Source organism: Nymphaea colorata, unplaced genomic scaffold (assembly GCF_008831285.2).
Source record: "Nymphaea colorata isolate Beijing-Zhang1983 unplaced genomic scaffold, ASM883128v2 scaffold0257, whole genome shotgun sequence".
Lineage (NCBI taxonomy): Eukaryota > Viridiplantae > Streptophyta > Magnoliopsida > Nymphaeales > Nymphaeaceae > Nymphaea > Nymphaea colorata.
Genome location: NW_022204763.1, coordinates 30,225 through 53,609, shown reverse-complemented (window position 1 = coordinate 53,609; position 23,385 = coordinate 30,225). Strand labels below are relative to the sequence as shown.

The following is a 23,385-nucleotide window of genomic DNA, read 5'->3' as shown; positions in this document are numbered from 1 at the left end:
GATCCATAGCTCATGGGAGGGATTATTTTGAAAAATCTGAAATGAAACTGGAAAGGATCCATCGGTTGATTCATTCCAACCCGTTGGTTTAATCCGGTAGAAATCAAATATCAATAAGATGGGAGCGTCCGTCGTCTTGACAAGGATGAATACGTTTTTCTTTTTTATCCCTCGAAACTTGAAGGAAGATCGTTCCTTGACAAAAAGTTTGATATGATAATGGATCGGTCGTACCTGTACTAAATAATATGAGTGACTCGCTATTCACTTGGTTTCTGGGTCATAATTAATAAGATAAGGTTATGTAGGAGAGATGGCCGAGTGGTTCAAGGCGTAGCATTGGAAATGCTATGTAGGCTTTTGTTTACCGAGGGTTCGAATCCCTCTCTTTCCGTATCCTCATCTAATTCACCAACGTTACCAACCACACAATGTATCAAATACCAATTGATACCGTTATTCTAAGAGAAGAGAAAGACCCTTCTTTTCTTTCTTTATAGAGATTTTTTTCTATTCCTAATTACTGTGCTGTGATACGTAAAAGGAAAAGAACAAAAAGAGGGGGAAGAAAGAGCGGACAGTGAATGAAAATATCACTGCTGATCCATTTGCGATACGTGAATGGGATCAAAATCCGTATCAAATCCCTCTACTTCTTTCAGCGAAAAAAGGGACAAAATTGTCCTAACCTTTGCTGGGTATTTTAGGTTCAAGTTTGTCGGGAATAATATTCTACGATTAGCAATTCATTGACTTTCAAACCGACCCATTTACTATCTATTATTTGATTGACTACCCTTTATATTGCAATGAGTGCAGAGTCAAATGTTTTGGCAATTCCGCGTTGGAGGATGAATCCATATGATTTTGAATCAAAGCTCTGGATCTTTGTTTATCCTTCGTAGTAATAATATCTCGGGGTTTGCAGCGATAACTTGGTATATCCACTAGACGACCATTAACTAAAATATGTCCATGGTTAACTAATTGCCTGGCTCCAGGAATAGTTGAAGCCATACCCAATCGAAAAAGAATGTTATCCAAACGCATCTCAAGTAGTTGCAGTAAAACTTGACCCGTCGAACCGTTTGCTTTTCCAGCGATACGAACATATCGAAGTAGTTGTCGCTCCGTCAGACCATAATGAAAACGCAATTTCTGTTTTTCTTCTAAACGAATACGATATTGAGATCTTTTCCCGGAGCGGGATTGGTTTCTAAGATCACTTGCGGACCTAGGTTTTTTACTAGTTAGTCCCGGCAAAGCCCCAGACGGCGTATTTTTTTAAAACGAGGTCCTCGGTAACGAGACATAAAGACTCCTTATTTTAAAGAATAGGATAAACCTTAAGACTGAACTAAACGATAAACAAAGCGAAACCCACTGAAGTGCTAATGCTAAAAGAGAAATTAGATGAATTGTATCAATACCCGTATTATTTTGTATATATGTATACATGGTAAGTAAGTATCCCACGATTTGTTCTATAGAGATACAACTGCTCCAATAAGTTTTTTACTCATAATTGAATTGGAATGTAAGTTCCTGCGACATAGACATAATAGATCGGGAACCCGAGATTTGGAAGAAAAAAGGGAAGAGTCTTTTCACTATTCCTTTATCTCAAGGAGACATTATCAATCATGGATAAAAATCGATAGGAAAAGCCGGCTATCGGAGTCGAACCGATGACCATCGCATTACAAATGCGATGCTCTAACCTCTGAGCTAAGCGGGCTCAACTCACATAACATAAAAATAAAATAGTGAGTTAGTTCAGTAAGCTGCTGTGATCTTAGCTTATTATAGCTAAGCTAGTCTATTTAGTTATAACGGATCTAGCCTAAGAATGCAATCTGGATCATAATGAGATTATGCACTCCTCTGATTTTATTCGTAAAGATAGGAAAAGAAGAAGAATATTGACCGTTCCACTATTTCATATCGAGCAGGGAAAATGCGCGGAGGAGAGGCAGATATATGTGGGATATAGCTATCCATATTGAATTGCGGATACATCAATGATAGAATCATTTCTGGTTCTGATTGAACCAAACACTGGTCTGGTAGAGCTGAAAGGGTTAAAATAGGATTTTTTCCGATATCGGATCGGTATTTAATGAATTGAATGGTTCTAACAGAAAGGAAAGAGGGGAATGGAATCACAATAGGGTCCCGGCCTCAAAAGAAAGAAAGGGGGATATGGCGAAATTGGTAGACGCTACGGACTTGATTGAATTGAGCCTTGGTATGGAAACCTACTAAGTGGTAACTTCCAAATTCAGAGAAACCCTGGAATTAAAAATGGGCAATCCTGAGCCAAATCCTGTTTACAGAAAACAAGGGTTCCTTTCCTAGAAAGCGAGAATCAAAAAAGGATAGGTGCAGAGACTCAATGGAAGCTGTTCCAACGAATGGGGTTGAGGGGTTGGTAGAAGAATCTATCCATCGGAACTCTGAGGGGATGATCCTATGTACTGAAATATCAACTGAAATATCAAACGATTAATCACAACCCGAATCCTTATTTTTTTTATTTTCTTATTTATATATATTAATATATATGAAATATATTAATAATTAGTTCATAACTCTTGTGTTCTGAATCGATTCCAATTTGAAAGAAAAATAAAATATTCAGTGATAAAATCATTCACTCCAGAGTATAAGGCTGGGAGAGAAATGACTGATCGAACGAGAATAAAGATAGAGTCCATTCTACCTGTCAATGCTGACAACAATGCAATTTGTTTGTAGTAGGAGGAAAATCCGTCGACTTTAGAAATCGTGAGGGTTCGAGTCCCTCTATCCCAAGTCCCAAGAAATGCCTAGTTTACGACCTAAACATTTATCCTCTTTTTTCGCCAGCGCTTCCAAATTAGAAGCGGGTCAAATTATATATGATATTCATTCGCTCGACTCTTTGACAAACGGATCCTAGCAGTTTCTCTCTTGCTTCAGCAGCTAAATGCAGTATATGTCCAAACGAACATAACCATAACATATGTATATGTATTATTTGTATACAAGGATATACAAGGAATCCCATTATTGAATCATTCATAGTTCATATCCCTTACAAATAAAGGTTTAAAAAAATCCAAAGAAAAAGAAATCCAGGACTTGTAATGTTTCTTTAGTACCTTTAAATTAATTGACACAGATACATGTCCTCCAGTAGGATAATGTATAGAGGACGGTCGGGATAGCTCAGCTGGTAGAGCAGAGGACTGAAATCCTCGTGTCACCAGTTCAAATCTGGTTCCTGGCATATGGTTAATGTATCGAAATGTATATATACAAAGAGAAAATGAATATGGATCGGGATACAATACATATTCGTTACATTCATAGTCTAGTAGTTATTCATCGAGGTATCTACAACATACATCCCGACCCTTGTGGATCGGCAAAGGAATATATTCCTTCTTCTTTTTTGTTTGTCCCTACTATCCTTCCTTTGGCTCATGTTAATACTCCATACATATCCGAAGTTGTCTGAAAGACACAGAAGTCTCGTCTGTTCAGAGGGTTGAGGGGTAGGAATAGAAAAGATCATTTCCGATCCAGTACAAATCCAATCTGATCCCTTTTCATTTCTTAATTTTCCCATTTTTTTCGCCCCTTCCACATTTTTTGCTTTCCGGGGCCCATCTAAGTGATGGGCGCGGTACATAGTTCATGATGTATCTTTTGATTCATCCTATTGGCTCCGCCATCCCCAATGGATATGATACTTTGCATTGCATATTGGGTAATATTAATTTACTCGAATTAATTATATATAAATAAACCTCGAACCCCCCTTTTTTATCCCATCATAATACGAATGACATGAGAGTCCAGTTACTCTATCTAGACGAGAAAGAACGTAAAAATACTCCTTCTTGAGTCTTGTAAGCTAAGATAAGTTTCTTATCATTCAATAAGCATCCTGTAGTTCATAGAAATTAGGGGCAATATAATCCTTGCGTAGGGGCCAACCAATCCAACTTTCGGGCATCAAAATCCGTTTCATGCGTGGATGATTATCATAAGAGATTCCAACATATCATAAGACTCCCGTTCTTGAAAATCGGCGCTTTTCCAAATCCAGAAAACAGACGGGATTCTAGGATTACTCCTTGGGACAAATACTTTTATGCATACCTCTTCCGGTTGGTCCACACCATACTGTATTCTCGTCAGATGATACACACTAGCTAGCAATCCACCCGGTGCTACATCGTAGGCACATTGGGAACGTAGATAATTGTAACCATATACGTATGAAATGACAGCAATGGAGTACCAATCCTCGGGCTTTATTTGTAAAGTCTCTACTCCTTGGTAATCAAAGCCCAAAGATCTATGAACCAGCTCGTGTTTCACTAGCCAAGCGGATGAACGACCCTGCATCTTCTTGATCTCCCCACATATTTATATGAGTATTTGACATTGACGATGAAATTTATGAAGATTGATCCACCGTTTGTTATTCTGCACAAACATCCTATTTAATTCACTAATTCGTGAGAAGATACTGAACTCTTGTATTTGAAAATGCTTCAGAAGGTATCTCTGAAGTCGATGTCGATTGATAGAGTAATCCTTGATCGTAATTTACAGCACGAGTACTGCGTCCAAGATGAAACTTGTGATTAGTAGTAAAACATCGATTTTCCTGTTGGGCCCCGTTCTATCTTCATAGATTTCTCGAGATACCTTCTTACGAAGTTTCGTTATAGCGTCTATAATTGCCTCTGGTTTAGGTGGGCAGCCTGGCAAATAAACATCGACGGGGATTAACTTATCGACTCCCGAACGGTACTATAAGAATCGGTACTGAACATTCCTCCTGTAATAGTACAGGCTCCCATAGCAATTACATATTTTGGTTCAGGCATTTGTTCATATAGTCTTACTAAAGAAGGAGCCATTTTCATTGTTACTGTACCGGCTGTTAAATAAGGTCGGCTTGCCTAGGACTTGATCTTGGCACCAGTCCATAACGATCAAAATCGAATCGGGAGCCTATTAATGAGGCAAATTCAATGAAGCAACAACTGGTACCGTAGAGAAGCGGCCATAAACTGGAAAGTCTTGACCAATTCGAAAGATCATTCAATGTAGTTGAAATAACTGAATTGGGGGTTGTTCGGTCAAAGAGCGGAAACTCCATAGAATTCATAACTGTCTCAATGGAACCCTTTCCTTCTTTTTTATTGTCTGAATATTCAGGAGCTAAGACCATTCCAATGCTCCTTTTCGCCATGCATAAACTGAACCAACAACTGGGATAAGCACGAAATCAAAGCTTCTATAACACGTATACGCCCAATATATCAAACTCACGGCCATGGATAAAGAAAGACCGTTTCGACATCAAAACAACAAAACGAGAGCAACATGTAATAGCGGATTCGGAATTGTATCCAAGCATCCCTATTGGTTCTATACCCGATTCATAACTGGAGAGCTTCTCTGGTCCTTCACTAATTGGGGCTAAACCCCGGAATTATAAATGCCAAATAGGAATAACACTTGATATCATTAGAAATGCCCAGAAATATCATATTCGTAAAGCAGAAACATAGATGTACTCCTATGAATGTAGAATATACCGAATTCATTGATTAATTAGAATTGTAATTGTCAATTTATCCATAACTCCAACTGCTTACTCGAAACAAGAATTGATTGTGATCGAACCACATAGTTTGTTTTATGTGGGTCATGTCTTGTTTCAAGATTTATCTAACAGAAGCCACTTACTTATTTACCCACTTACTTATTTATATTATATTTCTTATTTCTTGGTGTGGTGTAGGCATATCATGCTCTTATATTATAAGTATAAGAATAACGAATAATTCTCATTTTTCTTTTTCCTCAGGTTCCCATAAAACGAATGAATTCATTCTCAATTCTAATGAATTGAAACTTATTCATTTTCATTAATCTGAAAAACAATTCATTTTCTAATATACCATACAATAACTCCATATAACTACTATAATACTAGAACTTATTGGTAATGGAATTTCTTTAGATAAAGAGTTTTTTATCTTTTCTTTTTATTTAAGAGTTATAGTTATATAGTTAAGTTATTATTATGTATTAGTATTAATAGTCATTAGTGATTTTCATTCTAGTATAATAGTGAGATGCAATAGAATGTCTAGGTTCAGTATTTATGATTCCACAGTTACGGCATAACATATGCGACTTAGCAGCATTGGCGGATTCCTTTATTCTGTTCATTAACATTTCAGATCCGAGCGTAGAATCTTCTATGAATTCGATACGGAATGCTTGAACCGATTAGATTCCTCTTTTCCTTGTACAGATTCATACTTAATTGATTCAATCTCAATCCGTTGAATTCTGAGGAACCCTTACATTTACATATAACATAAGAAACAACTCATTATAGGATTACCTGACCCCTATTGAGTTATTTAGTTAAAGTTAGACGTCTTGAAAAGTCACTCCATTTCGGACCAATTCTTAGTGCTACGCGATTTGGATTGACTCAAATCCTTGTTTTGTTAATGGAGTAACCCTAGTGAGACCAAGATGTTAGATTTCAGGGCAATCAAAAAAGGAGTTTTTTGCAGCATCCCACATGGCGGAGCGTGGCCGATAGTGGAATCGTTTAGTTTAAATCATAAATCATAACATAAGTATAAGTGAAGTGATCCCATAAAAGATTTCTGGTCTAATCGTGCGTTATCAACGATTGGTTCTAATTCTATAAACCAACCTATACCATAGAAATAGAAGAGAGAATAAACGTCGATACATTTCTTTCATTAAATAAGACTAAGATCAATTCATTGTTTCAGAGATAATGAATTTTGATTGTTGTTTTACAAAAAGGCGATGAATCTAGGTCTAGAGATTCATAACTCTTCAAGCCCAAAGACCCTAATCTTCTTGCATAAAGTATGAATTGGTAGAATTCAAATGGTGAGCAATTGGAGTAGATTCAGATACAAAAAATTAGTATTGTACAAAGAAAATGACTACTTAACTACTGACTTTGCTAGTCCAGTTATATGAATACAATTTCACACCGAAACTGACGAAAGAGTTTCTTTTTTCTCTGGCTTTTCTTTTCCACAAATCCAAGAATAGGTCCTAGATCCGTGCCACTTACTACTATCTGGTTGGGCCGGGTTGGAGGTTTGTTTTAGCCTCATGTTATTATTTTGACTTCATTGATTGAATGCGATTAGGTATACCTAAGGCGCATCAATCACTCTTTCATCATGGGCAGTAAAAGAGGAAAAGGTCGTATGTAATTCGATATTGGAAAAATGCCTATTGGATGGAATAAACTTTTTTGAACTTTGAGATCCCTAGGGATCTCTTGTACACGCAGGAATGCCTTCTTTATATTTATTTATATATTATATGGCCTTATATGGCCAACCGGCCATAGGCCGCGCTAATGAGATGATAAAATGGGTACAAATTCTACTCTACAAAGCATACAATACATCAATCAAATAATATATTATATAGGTATAGGGCTATACGGACTCGAACCGTAGACCTTCTCGGTAAACAGATCAAACTGATTATTATCGAAATGATTCGAACTGTTTCAAAGACCCAACATGCATTTTTGTGCATTGGGCTCTTTCATCAACTGATGGATCAATCAGTTAGTCCACCATATTTTATCTTTATATGAAGATAACGAGATGGCTCCATGTGCTCTGATTCTTTATTTATATTCTGATCCAGGAGCAATACCAAAGTGTTTCAAAGGATTACCTTGACGTAGGTCTGTCTTAGGCCTAGATCAACCTCAATAGAGTCCCTGTCGTTCCGCTTCAAGCGTAAATATGATACTTCATACACCTCAAAGTTCATAGGACAAAGGAGGTTATTTTGAGGTCCTATTAACTCATTAGGCCTAACATTGAATTAACTGGGTATTCACCTTATCAATGATAAATCAATGGTTGGTTCTATTTCGTATCCGAATTGGAACTGAATCGAACCCAATACTTGTCAGGCTATTGTTCTCTTGTTCTCTCGAATCAATGGAGTAAGACATCAATCTTTCATTTCAATAAGAGAAGATCAATTTCTTTGATTGCATGATGAACTCCCTGAAAAGCATTGGCGCACGTGTAAACGAGGTGCTCTACCAACTGAGCTATAGCCCTTGTGATAGATATCTTATCATATAGATCATTTCTTGTCAAGAAGATATTACATGATCTAACACGATACCCTAATCCGTTTCCTGCCAAGGATTGATATTGCTTAGAAGCCATATTCCATCTATAATAAATAATAAATACCCGATACGATGCGCTCTATTCTTTCTCTTTGTGATGATAAATGACCTACTTAACCCAGTGGTTAGAGTATTGCTTTCATACGGCGGGAGTCATTGGTTCAAATCCAATAGTAGGTAGAACTTATTAGGTACCGGAGTCAATGAATGGCATCTAATAAGTTTTTCTACCCCTTTTCTTTTATTGATTTTGTATCTTTCCCTTATTCCTATCCCGCTCACTACTCTTGTTCGTTACATCAATCAGATTGATTCTACTTGATTGTACGGAATCCAATATGGTGTATAAACAGAACTTTTGATTCTTATGGATTATGTGGATCAGCTAGTACGATAGATCAGCTAGTACGAAATAGCATTGATAGCCTCTACTCGTGCCCTAGCTCGTCTGAGAGCTAAATTCGCCTCAATTACTTGTCTCTTGCCTTCTGCTTTACTCAAGTTAGCTTCAGCTATTTCAAGAGTTCGCTGAGCTTCTTGCGGATCAATGTCACTACCCTTCTCCGCATCATTGACTAATATGGTGATTTCATTATTGCCTATTCTGGCAAACCCCCCATCAGAGCCATCGTTAACCATTGGTCGTCGAGGCGTATTCTTAAAATACCAATATCTACGGCCGTGGCAACAGGGGCGTGGTTTGGTAATACGCCGATTTGGCCACTATTAGTAGATAAAATGATTTCTTTCACTTCTGAATCCCAAATAATTCTATTAGGAGTCAGTACACAAAGATTTAGGGTCATTTCTTCAATTTGCTCTCTACTTCTAAGTTCATAGCCTTCGCGGTAGCTTCATCGATATTACCTACCAAATAAAGGCCTGCTCGGGAAAACTATCTAATTCTCCGGAAAGGATCAGTTGAAACCCCTAATTGTTTCTGCGAGACCAACATATTTCCCTGGAGAACCAGTAAATACTTCTGCTACGAAGAAGGGTTGTGATAAGAAACGTTCAATTTTTCGCGCTCTTGCTACGGTTAAACGATCCTCTTCGGATAATTCGTCCAGTCCAAGAATAGCTATAATGTCCTGAAGTTCTTTGTAACGTTGTAAAGTTTGCTTAACTCTTTGCGCAGTTTCGTAATGTTCTTCGCCAACAATCCGAGGTTGGAGCATAGTTGACGTTGAATCTAAAGGATCTACTGCTGGATAGATACCTTTGGCAGCTAATCCTCTTGATAGTACGGTAGTAGCATCTAAATGTGCAAATGTCGTGGCAGGAGCAGGATCAGTCAAATCGTCCGCAGGTACATAAACTGCTTGAATGGAAGTTATAGATCCCTCTTTAGTAGAAGTAATTCTTTCTTGCAAAGAACCATTTCTGTACTCAGGGTAGGCTGATAACCACGGCGGAAGGCATTCTACCTAATAAGGCAGATACTTCTGACCCGCTTGAACGAAGCGAAAGATATTGTCAATAAATAGAAGTACGTCTTGTTCATTAACATCACGGAAATATTCCGCCATGGTTAGGGCAGTCAAACCGACTCTCATACGAGCTCCCGGGGGTTCATTCATCTGTCCATATACTAGAGCTACTTTAGATTCTGCAATATTTTCTTCATTAATCACCCCGGATTCTTTCATTTCCATGTAAAGATCATTTCCTTCACGAGTGCGTTCTCCTACTCCGCCGAATACGGATACACCCCATGAGCTTTGGCAATGTTGTTGATTAATTCCATGATGAGTACTGTTTTACCCACTCCGGCTCCCCGAATAGTCCGATTTTTCCCCACGCCGATAAGGCGCTAAAAGATCCACCACTTTAATGCCCGTTTCAAAGATTGATAATTTTGTATCTAATTGTGTAAAAGCGGGTGCGGGTCTATGAATAGGAGATGTTGTGCGAGTATCTACAGGACCTAAATTATCAACAGGTTCTCCAAGAACATTGAAAATTCGTCCTAGAGTGGCTCCACCGACTGGAACACTTAGAGGAGCTCCCGTGTCAATCACTTCCATTCCTCTCGTCAGCCCATCTGTAGCACTCATAGCTACAGCTCTAACTCGATTATTTCCTAATAATTGCTGTACCTCACAAGTCACATTAATTTCCTGACCTGCGGTATCTCGACCTTAACTACCAAAGAGTTGTAATATTAGGCATCTTCCCGGGGAAAAAGCTACATCCAGTACTGGACCAATGATTTGAGCGATACGTCCTGATTTTTTTCCACAAGTGTTGAAACTCCGAGACCAGAAGTAGTAGGATTTGTTCTCATAAAAAACTGAACTATGTCTAAAGTTTTTGCGAATATTACCGAACCGAAAATGTACGATAGCAAGTTGATCGGTTAATTCAATAAGAAATGGGAGTTAGCGCTCGATTTTGTTGGTACTATTCAATCGAATCCAATTCAATCGCTTACTGATTTGATTCAATGAATGAATTTTCAAGTTCACCCAACCCAATCGATATTCGAAATATCGAGTACGAGTAGGTAAATAAGGATCATGAGGAAGTCTTTCATTTATCTATCATTAGAAAGAGAAACAATCCCATCTAGAATTATATATATATGGATATATATAATGTATGGAATTCGAACCCGAACTTGATTTATGAGTCATTATTGATATCTCATCCGCTGATCTTCCTTATTTTTTTATTTTCGCCTAGTCTTCTTTCCATTTTGTATTCTGTATATTTTTTCACATATACGATATACATATACAACATATATCACTGTCAAGAGTCAATTTTTTATTATATTAATTGGTTTGTTTAGTAGATAAATAGATAAAAAAACGAAAAAAGCAGAAGGAGACCAATTAGGAACTTGAGAAAAGGGGTTGGGTTGCGCCATACATATGAAACAGTATACAATAATGATACATTTGACGAATCAAATACTATGGTCCACTAATGAAGCATTTCAATTTCTAATTAGTTGATATTAGTTGAGAATTTTGTCAGGGATTGCTGTGAAAGGTTTCATTCACGCCTAATCCATGTCGAGTAGACCCGGTTGTTGTGAGAATTCTTAATTCATGAGTTGTGGGGAGGAACTTATGTCACCAAAACAGAAACTAAAGCAAGTGTTGGATTCAAAGCTGGTGTTAAAGATTACAGATTGACTTATTACACTCCTGATTATGAACCCTTGCTACTGATATCTTGGCAGCATTCCGAGTAACTCCTCAACCTGGAGTTCCGCCTGAGGAAGCAGGAGCTGCGGTGGCTGCCGAATCTTCCACTGGTACATGGACAACTGTGTGGACCGATGGACTTACCAGCCTTGATCGTTACAAAGGACGATGCTACCACATCGAGCCTGTTGCTGGGGAGGAAAATCAATATATTGCTTATGTAGCTTATCCTTTGGACCTTTTTGAAGAAGGTTCTGTTACTAACATGTTTACTTCCATTGTGGGTAATGTATTTGGGTTCAAAGCCCTACGAGCTCTACGTCTGGAGGATCTGAGAATTCCTCCTGCTTATTCTAAAACTTTCCAGGGCCACCTCATGGAATCCAAGTTGAGAGAGATAAATTGAACAAGTATGGTCGTCCCTATTGGGATGTACTATTAAACCAAAATTGGGGTTATCCGCAAAGAACTATGGGAGAGCGGTTTATGAGTGTCTCCGTGGTGGACTTGATTTTACCAAGGATGATGAAAACGTGAACTCCCAACCGTTTATGCGTTGGAGAGACCGTTTCTTATTTTGCGCCGAAGCTATTTATAAAGCGCAGGCCGAAACAGGTGAAATTAAAGGACATTACTTGAATGCTACTGCAGGTACATCCGAAGAAATGATCAAAAGGGCGGTATGTGCCCGAGAGTTGGGAGTTCCTATCGTAATGCATGACTACTTAACAGGGGGATTCACCGCAAATACTAGCTTGGCTCATTATTGCCGAGACAATGGCCTACTTCTTCACATCCACCGCGCAATGCATGCAGTTATTGATAGACAGAGGAATCATGGTATTCACTTCCGTGTACTAGCTAAAGCGTTGCGTATGTCTGGGGGGATCATATTCACTCTGGTACCGTAGTAGGTAAACTGGAAGGGGAACGAGATGTCACTTTGGGCTTTGTTGATTTACTACGTGATGATTTTATTGAAAAAGACCGGAGTCGCGGTATTTATTTCACTCAAGATTGGGTATCTATGCCAGGTGTTCTGCCCGTGGCTTCAGGGGGTATTCACGTTTGGCATATGCCTGCCCTGACCGAGATATTTGGGGATGATTCCGTGCTACAGTTCGGTGGAGGAACTTTGGGACACCTTGGGGGAATGCACCTGGTGCAGTAGCTAATAGGGTAGCTTTAGAAGCGTGTGTACAAGCTCGTAATGAGGGACGTGATCTTGCTCGTGAAGGTAATGAAATTATTCGTGAAGCTAGCAAATGGAGTCCTGAACTGGCTGCTGCTTGTGAGGTATGGAAAGAGATCAAATTTGAATTCGAAGCAATGGATGTCTTGTAATTCAGTGATTCGGATTCCCGTTCGTTCCACCAATTAAAATTAAACTCGGCCCAATCTTTTACTAAATAAAAGGATTGAGCCGAACCAACTAAAGAATAAGGCTCCTATGTATTTGCATATATCAATATGTACATACGTATGCTATGCAGTATGCAAGCAAGATCTAAAATTAAATCTTCTCTTTAAAACTAAAGAGTTCAATCTTTCTATTGTTGGATCCATAATGAACCCATGGATCCTCGGGATTGGCGGATCATTTGATATTCTCTCTAGTTGTGGACTATAGATCAAGCTAAGGGTCACAACTCCTTCTACTCATCCGTATATTGTCCTTTTCGTTCCATGTTTCAATAGAAACTAATATTCATAATATATACAAAATTATTCAGAGGAGGGAACAGATCTTTCTTTCTATCTTTCTAATGAGTATTTGTCTACGACATGGGAGAAAACCTCTGTTTTAATTGATCTTTATTTAATTTATTATTGAAGTGAAGAAAAGATTCCATTATATCATATATAGTGATAGTGTAGTGAGTGATACTCCGGCTTCCATAAGACAAAAAGGAATCATTTCTTTCAATACTCACTTCTTATTATTAGTATTAGAGTATGAGATAATAATCCTAAGAATTGGATCCATATGCTTATTCCGATCGGAAATGAAATAGTAGATTATTCAGCGAATGACTATTCATATATTGTATTGTATTTCCAAACAGGAGGCGGAGGGGCTTTATGGAAAATGGTGGTTAAATTCAATGTTGTCTAATGAGGATTTAGGGCGCAGGTGTGGACTAAGTGCGAGTCTTGGCCCTATTGGAAATACCAGCGGGAGTGAAGAACCCATTATAAATGATAGTGAGAAAACGTTAATAGTTGGAGTGGTAGGGGCAGTTATAGTTGCAGTAATGTTGATTATTTACTCAACTTGGGCGGTGTCAAGGACGTTTGGAGTCTCATCTCTGGTGAGACTTTTTGGGTTAGGGATAGTAATGGTGACAGTTATTCCATATATTTCGATATTGAAAATCAGATTTTTGAGATTGACACTGATAGTTACTTTCTGGGTGAACTAGAAAGTTTATTTTCTAGTTATCTGAATCTAAATAATGGGTCTAAGAGTTACAATCGCTATTATGATCATTACGTGTATGATACTAGGCATAGTTGGAAGAGTCACATAAATAGTTGCATTGACAGTTATATTCGTTCTGAAACCAATATGGATAGTTGCATTCCAAATGGTAGCAACAATTCAAGTGACAATTACATTTATAGTTACATTTGTAGCGATAGTGAAAGGGGTAGTGACCGTGGGAGCTCCAATCTAAAACTAGTGGTGTTAGTGACAGTGATTTCGGAAGACATAATGATTTAGATAGAAATAAAAGATACAGACATTTATGGGTTCAATGTGAAAATTGTTATGGATTAAATTATAAGAAATTTTTTAGTTCAAAAATGAATATTTGTGAACAATGTGGATACCACTTGAAATGAGTAGCTCAGATAGAATCGAACTTTTGATTGATCCAGGCACTTGGGCCCTATGGATGAAACATGGTCTCTATGGACCCTATTGAATTTCATTCTGAGGAGGACCTTATAGGGATCGTATCAATTCTTATCAAATAGAGACGGGTTTGGCTGAGGCTGTTCAAACAGGCATAGGCAAACTCAATGGTATTCCTATAGCAATTGGTGTTATGGATTTTAAGTTCATGGGGGTAGTATGGGATCCGTAGTAGGCGAGAAAATTACACGTTTGATCGAGTATGCTACTGATAGATCTCTCCAGTTATTATGGTGTGTGCTTCTGGAGGAGCGCGCATGCAAGAAGGAAGTTTGAGCTTGATGCAAATGGCTAAAATATCTTCCGCTTTATACAATTATCAATCAAATAAAAATTATTCTATGTATCAATCCTTACATCCCTACAACTGGTGGAGTGACAGCCAGTTTTGGTATGTTGGGAGATATCATTATTGCCGAACCAATGCTTACATTGCATTCGCGGGTAAAAGAGTAATTGAACAAACATTGAAGAAGACAGTACCTGAGGGTTCACAAGTAGCGGAGTATTTATTCAATAAGGGTTTATTTGATCCAATCGTACCGCGTAATCTTTTAAAAGGTGTTCCGAGTGAGTTATTTCAGTTCCATGGGTTCTTTCCCCGCCCTTGAACTTGAACCAAAGAAATTCAAGTCAAAAAAGTAGTAGAGCGATAGATTTAGTTATTTGTAGGCAAAAAGTAGTTCATTTCGTTTATCAGAATTGAAGTAGCAAGGATGGAGCTTTCTTTGCTGGCATAAAGACAATTTGTAATTGTAGTGAAGTAGTAAGAATCAGAAGTTTCAGAGGATTTTTTCTCCAGATCCATCTTTTCTTTTATCCTACCTTTACTAATGAGTAATCAGATCAGGGACGGACCCTTTAGCAACAGAGCAGGATAAAAGATCAAAGTAGTGTCTTTTTCCTTCGGAGAAATCCAAATTAGAGAAATCCAAAAAGCCCCTTCCCTTGTTACATATCAAATGTTCCAACCTAACTAAGATATAGAAATCAATATGCAACACTTCTATATCTCCCGAGAATCATACATTTGTAATATGAATCCTTGTTGGATCAAATTATAACGAATCCTTGAGAAGAAATTTGTTTAGAAACATAAGGGAGGAATAAGAATAATAAGATTCTCTTCTCATACATATATTTCCCGGAAAAGGATGGGTAAGTACACTAATTTCTATTTAGTTTAGATCCACATTCTTTGCACTCATATTCTAATAACTTAGAATATTATATTATATACTTATAATTATAATATATAATTATAATAGATATCTTTATAACAAAGAGAAGTATCAATTAAATACACCGAGGCACCGATTCTATGACAGATCTCAACTTACCCTCTATTTTTGTGCCTTTAGTAGGCCTATTATTTCCGGCAATTGCAATGGTTTCTTTATTTTTCCATGTTCAAAAAACAAGATTGTCTAGATATGATGGGCTCCAATCTCATCAATTTATTTCAATCTTTGGATCATAATACAGATTTTCATTTCATTTAATGGGAATGGTACGACATGCGGCTTCGGACTTCGGACACAAACCACAAATGTAAATAGATGATCATATGGATCAATCCATGTTTATGCATCTATAGCTCGACTTTTATTTCAACGGGTCGATCGGATATCTGGAATATATATTATGTATGATAATGATATGTAAATAGATATATCTAGATCATATGAATGAGGGTGATGCTAGTTTGAATGGGTGGAGATGTTAGTTCTATCTAACTGATTTGATGAATGAATCCTGATTGATGATTTACATCGTGATAGTATTAGCGGATGAAAGTTACTTTGGGAGCCAAAAAACTCATTTTGATGATTCTCTCAATTCCAATAGAATGAAACTCGATCTAATCTAGTATGAATTGGCGATCAGAACATATATGGATAGAACTTATAACGGGTTCTAGAAAAATAAGTAACTTCTGCTGGGCCTGTATCCTTTTTTTAGGTTCACTAGGATTTTTATTGGTTGGAACTTCCAGTTATTTTGGTAGGAATCTGATATCCTTATTCCCATCTCAGCAAATCGTTTTTTTTCCACAAGGGATCGTAATGTGTTTCTACGGTATCGCGGGTCTATTCATTAGCTCCTATTTGTGGTGCACAATTTTGTGGAGTGTAGGTAGCGGTTATGACAAATTCGATAGAAAAGAAGGAATAGTGTGTATTTTTCGTTGGGGATTTCCTGGAAGAAATCGTCGCATCTTCTTTCGATTCCGTATAAGAGATATCCGTTCGATCAGAATAGAAGTGAAAGAGGGTCTTTTTCCTCGCCGTGTCCTTTATATGGAAATTGGGGGCCGGGGAGACATTCCATTGACGCGTACCGATGAGAATTTAACTCCACGAGAAATTGAACAAAAAGCTGCCGAATCGGCCTATTTTTTGCGCGTACCAATTGAAGTATTTTGAAATGAAACAAAGAAATCGAGGAATGAGTGCTCCTCGTCACGAGGGAGAGGGAGGGAACCCAAGAATCCCTTTTTCTTTTTTTCTTTTAATATAACTATAACTGATGTTTCGCTCCTTTGATGAAAACATTTAGTTAAATCCTATTTCCCACATCCCGATGGAAATACCATGTCCTGCGTACCATGGAGCAGGTGGACTTATGGAACAATCATACCATGAAGTGATTTTAGTCCATCAAAACTATTTTTCATGCGTATGAAATTCCACTGAATTCTTTCATTTTCATATTATTAACAAGTTTCATAAGTATGTATTCATCACATATATCAGGTCAGAGTACAGAATCCATATTTTAGGATTTTAGGACCAATATTTCGAATCAATACATTACATTATATATAGATGAAGATAAGAATAGATGAAGATAAGATGGATCATACCCAGTAAATTATCCCTCTTTTGTCACCTTTCTTTTTATTCATCTTTCTTAATGCTTGTTTCTTGATGACCAAACAATTGGATTTTTTAGAACCACTCCCGTTTTGCCGACTATTTCGGATTTCATCATCGGTATTTTTCAGAATTATCCCTCGATTATTCCTGGGATGTGGATAATCAGTGAAACAATTCGAAATAATTGATTGATATAACAAAGAGTTTTTCTCGAAATACGAATAATATTCATGTTTGTTACTTCAAGTGCTTCTTTCTGGCATTCATCAAAAAGACCAAATGAACATGCAATTGATCCGAATTTGACCGATTGAGATGTCTGGGGCCACTATTTCATTACCTCCGCATTCGAAATAAATTAACCCTTATTCCATTTCTGGAGACAAGGACTAAACAATTACACAATGGAAAATAGATCCATAGGTTCCATACCTCGTTATAGAACTCGTGCTTCATACATCATACAAATATCAGACATAGTCAACAAATGAATCAGGTTCATTAACAATTCACGGATTGGAAGTGACGAAAAAGAAAGCATTGAATCCCCTACCATATCTTGCATCTATCGTATTTCTGCCTTGGGGAATTTCTCTCTCATTTAATAAAAGTATGGAACCTTGGGTGACTAATTGGTGGAATACCAGCCAATCCGAAACTTTTTTGAATGATATTCAAGAAAAGAACATTCTAGAAGGATTCATCAAATTAGAAGAACTTTTCTTGTTGGACGAAATGATAAAGGAGTATCCGGAGACACATATACAAAAGCTTCGTATAGGAATCCACAAAGAAACGATACAATTGGTAAGAATGCACAATCAAGATCATATACATATTATTTTGCATTTCTCGACAAATATAACCTGTTTCGCTATTCTAAGTGCTTATTCTATTCTGGGTAATGAAGAACTTATCACTCTGAATTCTTGGGTTCAGGAATTCCTCTATAACTTAAGCGACACAATAAAAGCTTTTTCCATTCTCTTATTAACCGATTTATGTATTGGATTCCATTCGCCCCACGCTTGGGAACTAATGATTGGTTCGTTCTACAAAGATTTTGGATTTGTTCAGAATGATAAATTATATCCGGTCTCGTTTCTACCTTTCCGGTCATTCTAGATACAATTTTGAAATATTGGATCTTTCATTATTTAAACCGTGTATCTCCTTCACTTGTAGTGATTTATCATTCACTGAATGAGTGAAGAACTGATTTAATCTGATAACATAAAGAAAATTGTAATGTCACTTTGTATATAAACAAACCATTCAAAATCTTACTCATTCTTTATGCTTTGACTCGTCGAGGGGATTAGATTACTTCTGTATTCCATACAATGGCAGAATCGGGGATAGGGAACTATACTGACTCCCTACCTAATTTATTGTAGAAATTTCCGGGATCAATGATTAGACCATGCAAAAAAATAGAAATACTTTTTCTTGGGTAAAGGAACAGATGACTCGATGCATTTCTGTATCGATGATGATATATGTAATGACTCGGGCATCTATTTCAAATGCATATCCCATTTTTGCGCAGCAGAGTTATGAAATCCGCGAGAAGCAACTGGGCGTATTGTATGCGCTAATTGCCACCTGGCTAACAAGCCCGTGGATATTGAGGTTCCACAAGCTGTGCTTCCTGATACTGTATTTGAGGCAGTTGTTAGAATCCCCTACGATATGCAACTGAAACAGGTTCTTGCTAATGGTAAAAAGGGAGGTTTGAATGTAGGGGCTGTTCTCATTTTACCCGAAGGATTTGAATTAGCTCCCCCCGATCGTATTTCTCCCGAGATGAAAGAAAAGATGGGTAATCTGTCTTTTCAGAGTTATCGTCCTAATAAAAAAACATTCTTGTGGTGGGCCCTGTTCCTGGTCAGAAATATAGTGAAATCGTCTTTCCCATCCTTTCTCCAGATCCCGCTACTAAGAAGAGGTTCACTTCTTAAAATATCCTATATATGTAGGTGGGAACAGGGGAAGGGGTCAGATTTATCCTGATGGGAGCAAGAGTAACAATACAGTCTATAATGCTTCAGCAGCAGGGATAGTAAGTAAAATAGTACGTAAAGAAAGAAAGGTGGATATGAAATAACCATATCTGATGCATCGAATGGACACGAAACGGTTGATATTATACCTCCAGGACCAGAACTTCTTGTTTCTGAAGGTGAATACATCAAGCTTGATCAGCCATTAACAAGTAATCCAATGTAGGTGGTTTTGGTCAAGGCGATGCAGAAATAGTACTTCAAGATCCATTGCGTATCCAAGGCCTTTTGTTCTTCTTAGCATCTGTTATTCTGGCGCAAATCTTTTTGGTTCTTAAAAAGAAACAATTTGAGAAGGTTCAATTAGCCGAAATGAATTTCTAGATCCACGGATTCCTCAACATAGAGCTGGTAAAAAAGCTGAATTTTTTTTGATCGCAATTATATTATGTGTATGCGCGGTCAAAATCATGGAAAGCCCCTTTTGCTTGCTTTTTATTATACTATTTCGAGATATCGGAGATGACTTGTATTCCAGATTAGAAAATAGCAATAGTATGGAATTGCAAAAGAAGATGATTGGATCAAAATTTACAAATTTAGTTTAGTGTGATTATGCCAGGTTTCTTATTGCCACATGGTAAATGGCACGTAATGCCTCAATACTTTTAGATTCTATATCTAATAAACGCATAAGTGGGAAGCAGGGGTAGAAAGCAGGATAAATGAAGAAAAAAGGAAGGCTCCAGGAAAGATTACTCGTCTCCCAAATCTTCTTTCTACAAAGAAAGAAAAGTAATTTTCCGCTCTTTCGTTGCGTCGAAATAATAAAGGTTCTGGGTCTCATTCGTCAAATCAAATAAATATGAATTGCGGGTTTATCGGAACTCTTTGAATTCATAAGAAAGAAGAGAAGTATGGGGGATAAAAAAGAGGGGCAAGAGAAACTCCATTGAGCAAATGGAATTTTTGCAATGAACTTATAATTTTCAATGAACTTATAAAAAGAAAAAAGACTCGCTTAAAAGATTTTCATGTTCTAATTCCGGGTCAAAAAGTGGAAATCTTGGGTTTTCGGGCATATCAAAATCCTTATTAATTTGATTATCTTATTATACCTTATTATCTGATCTCATCACTCACATCAAAGTGACAGTTCAAACTTTATTTTTCTATAGTTTCCTAGTTTCCAATTAGTTTAGTATAGGAATGATTTGTAAGGTGTTTCATCTGTAGAAATCCATATTATTTATGTCATTCAAAAGATCCTTCTTTCTTTACTTTATTCTTACTTCGGAAAAGTCCACACTATATCTATAGATACTATGAATCAATCAGTGGATTCAACATTTCAAAACATTATAAAAAATTAAGGAATGTAGTAATTTCATCGGGGCCAATCAACCATTTTTCATTTAGAAAATCTAATACATGTATATATTATGATTGTGTTGACTGGATGAATTTCCACCTCTTATGGAATGGGTCAAGGTCTTGGTCGAAGAGTAAGAACTCAACAGGACCTCAAATCCATATAAGGAGGGGTCAGGTCCTGTTGAGTTCTTACTCTTTCATGTCTACAGTACGGTTCATCCGATTATTACAGGGATGATCCCAATCCGGAATATGATCCGTAGAAGAAAACGCCGATTAAACCGATCACAAGAATACCAGTTACAGTACCTATCAGCCAAAGAGGAATCCTTCAGTAGTATCGGCCATTTACCTCACTTCCCTCCCATTTCATCAAGTGGTCATGCTATAGACATAAACAGTCATGGATAGTTATGGGTATGATATCCTTCCGAATGAGATAAGAGAATTTCCTTTCTTTCTCTCAATTGAAGAAATAATTGGAAAATAAAACAGCAAGTACAAAAATGAGTAATAACCCCAGTAGAGACTGGTACGATTCAATTCAACGTTTTGTTCGTTCGGATTTGATTGTGTCGTAGCTCTATAATTAATTCGGATTAGATTGATTTATTTTATCGTTGGATGAACTGCATTGCTGATATTGACCCCAAGAAAAAAACGGTAGGTACAGCTAGTCCGTGAACAGCCAACCATCTCACTGTGAAAATTGGATAGGTTCTATCTATGGTCATTAAGGCCTCCTAAAAGGATCGACTAAATTCATCGAGTTGTTCCAATGAATCGAAACGGCCAGTTATTAATGGAATCCCTTGTCTGCTTTCTGTGAAATATTCGTTGGGTCGAGGGCTTCCAAACACGTCGTAAGCTAAACCCGTGCTGACGAATGACCAACCTGCAATGAATAGGGAAGGTATAGTAATGCTATGAATAACCCAGTATCGAATACTGGTAATAATATCAGCAAAAGCGCGTTCTCCCGTACTTCCAGACATGCTGAGCTCCAATATTACAGTCAAAGGGGGATCGATTTCGTGAAAGATAGAGATCAGTAAATGGAGAAATACTGATATCCAATCTTTGTGAGATCGTCAATATTGTACCAAGGGTGTATTTAGAGTATACCGAATCAGTATAGCTATCTTTCCTCTGACACAGCAATGTTGTTTCAATCAGCATCGAAAAAAATAGTACAGAATTCCTTTCTTCCTTTCTTGTTCCTTGTATAGGCTAAGCAGGTGTCATTCAATAGAATAGAAAATTACTTGTAATATAATGTTTTACCGGTTTTGGGATAGGCTGAAGATCTTGGTAAAGGTGACTCGATGGCTTTTATTTTTTATTTATATTTAATTAATCTATCTTATCTAATAATTCATGAATGAAATTATCATATTCCCACAATTGAATGCAAAATCTGGAAAGGAGTTTTCGTGGTTGTAGAAGTAGAAAAAGGTATTTTCGTTCTAACCCCTTCCAATAAGAGGGGTTGTTTGGACAGTACAATAGCAATAGTATTCGATAAGGGAAAGTGAACATAGTTGGAGCAGTCAAAATTCATGATGCAACTATAATGGATTGAACTAATCTGGTTTTTCATTAGATTGTTTATTAGGTTCAATTCAAGGGTTCCCACCTACAAGAAGATAGGACTACATCATGTGAAAAGACAAAAAAATGTGGAACCCAGAACAACAAAATAATTGTAATTGCTAATCTTGGAATCGAGTTGTATCTGAAATAACGCTTTTTATTTCTTTGCTTTGAGAAGTCGTGGGATACTTTTTTTCTTCTTTTTTCTTCTTTTGAGATATCTTATATTATATTAAATATTAAAATATTAAGTTATATTAAGTAAGTGAAAATAAGAAAGAGTCGTTATCGGTTCGTTCCAAAACGGATCCAATTGAAAAGGAAAGCAATGATCCAAGTTGGAATGATTTTAAAATCCAATTCTTCTTTCTATCCCATAGTTTTCCATGAAAGAGAATTTCATTTGTGAATGAAGTTACAAGACAGAGTTCGTATTACTATACGAGTTGTTCAATCAATTTGTTGATTCGGAATCACGAGATCAGTAGATGTCACAGACGAGGAATTCATAAGGAATTCATAGTAAGGTAAATTTACTATTGATTTTTCCTTCGTCACATCACGTTTGTTAGTCCTGTTTATAATGAAATGACTGAGAAATCAAAAGAAACAAATTAAATTAGGACTAACTCTTTCAATTTGGATTTTTTTCTTATCATCGTAGCTCGGTATTCGCAAAACGGAAACTTAGGCAAGTGCTTTATAAACATATGTATAAAAGAACGTATCTCATTTAGTTCCTTCATGCCTACTATAGCTAGTTATTTCGGTTTTCTACTGACTGCTTCAACTATAACCCAGCTCTATTATTGGTCTGAGCAAGATACGACTTATTTGAAATTAATTGAATGAACAATCAAATCAGAAAAATGAGAATTTTAAAATTCAGATTTCTGTAAGATTCCATTCCAGGTATTCTATGGTTTTGACTTCCAGCATCAATTGAAAATTCGTGGACGTTGAGATTACTGGGTGATGCAGATTATTATTTGGATTAGAGATAGATATTACCTTTTCTCCCCTTTCAAACAAGACACAAATCGAAATGATTGAAGTTTTTTTATTTGGAATCGTGTTAGGTCTAATTCCTATTACTTTAGCCGGATTGTTTGTAACTGCATATTTACAATACAGACGCGGCGATCAGTTGGACTTTTGATTGAGTAAGATTTCTTTTTTCTTGTCATTGACCTCCTATCCTTGACCCTCAGGAGGTCAAATTGAA

The 23,385-nt window shown here is 37.0% G+C and overlaps 2 non-coding genes and 4 pseudogenes across 2 annotated transcripts; 4 read left to right on the top strand and 2 right to left on the bottom strand.

The window, feature by feature from the left end:
• Positions 1–307: 307 nt before the first annotated feature.
• TRNAS-GGA (transfer RNA serine (anticodon GGA)) lies at positions 308–394 on the top strand. The gene has a single exon. It is a non-coding gene; the product is annotated as a tRNA-Ser (tRNA).
• A 1,271-nt stretch (positions 395–1,665) lies between these two features.
• On the bottom strand, positions 1,666–1,738 carry TRNAT-UGU (transfer RNA threonine (anticodon UGU)). Its single transcript has one exon. It is a non-coding gene; the product is annotated as a tRNA-Thr (tRNA).
• Positions 1,739–8,854: 7,116 nt separating this feature from the next.
• On the bottom strand, positions 8,855–10,872 carry LOC126409429 (ATP synthase subunit beta, chloroplastic-like; annotated as a pseudogene).
• A 420-nt stretch (positions 10,873–11,292) lies between these two features.
• LOC126409434 (ribulose bisphosphate carboxylase large chain-like) lies at positions 11,293–12,874 on the top strand (annotated as a pseudogene).
• A 547-nt stretch (positions 12,875–13,421) lies between these two features.
• Positions 13,422–14,984, top strand: LOC126409428 (acetyl-coenzyme A carboxylase carboxyl transferase subunit beta, chloroplastic-like; annotated as a pseudogene).
• A 3,295-nt stretch (positions 14,985–18,279) lies between these two features.
• LOC126409433 (cytochrome f-like) lies at positions 18,280–19,648 on the top strand (annotated as a pseudogene).
• The last annotated feature ends 3,737 nt before the right edge of the window (positions 19,649–23,385 follow it).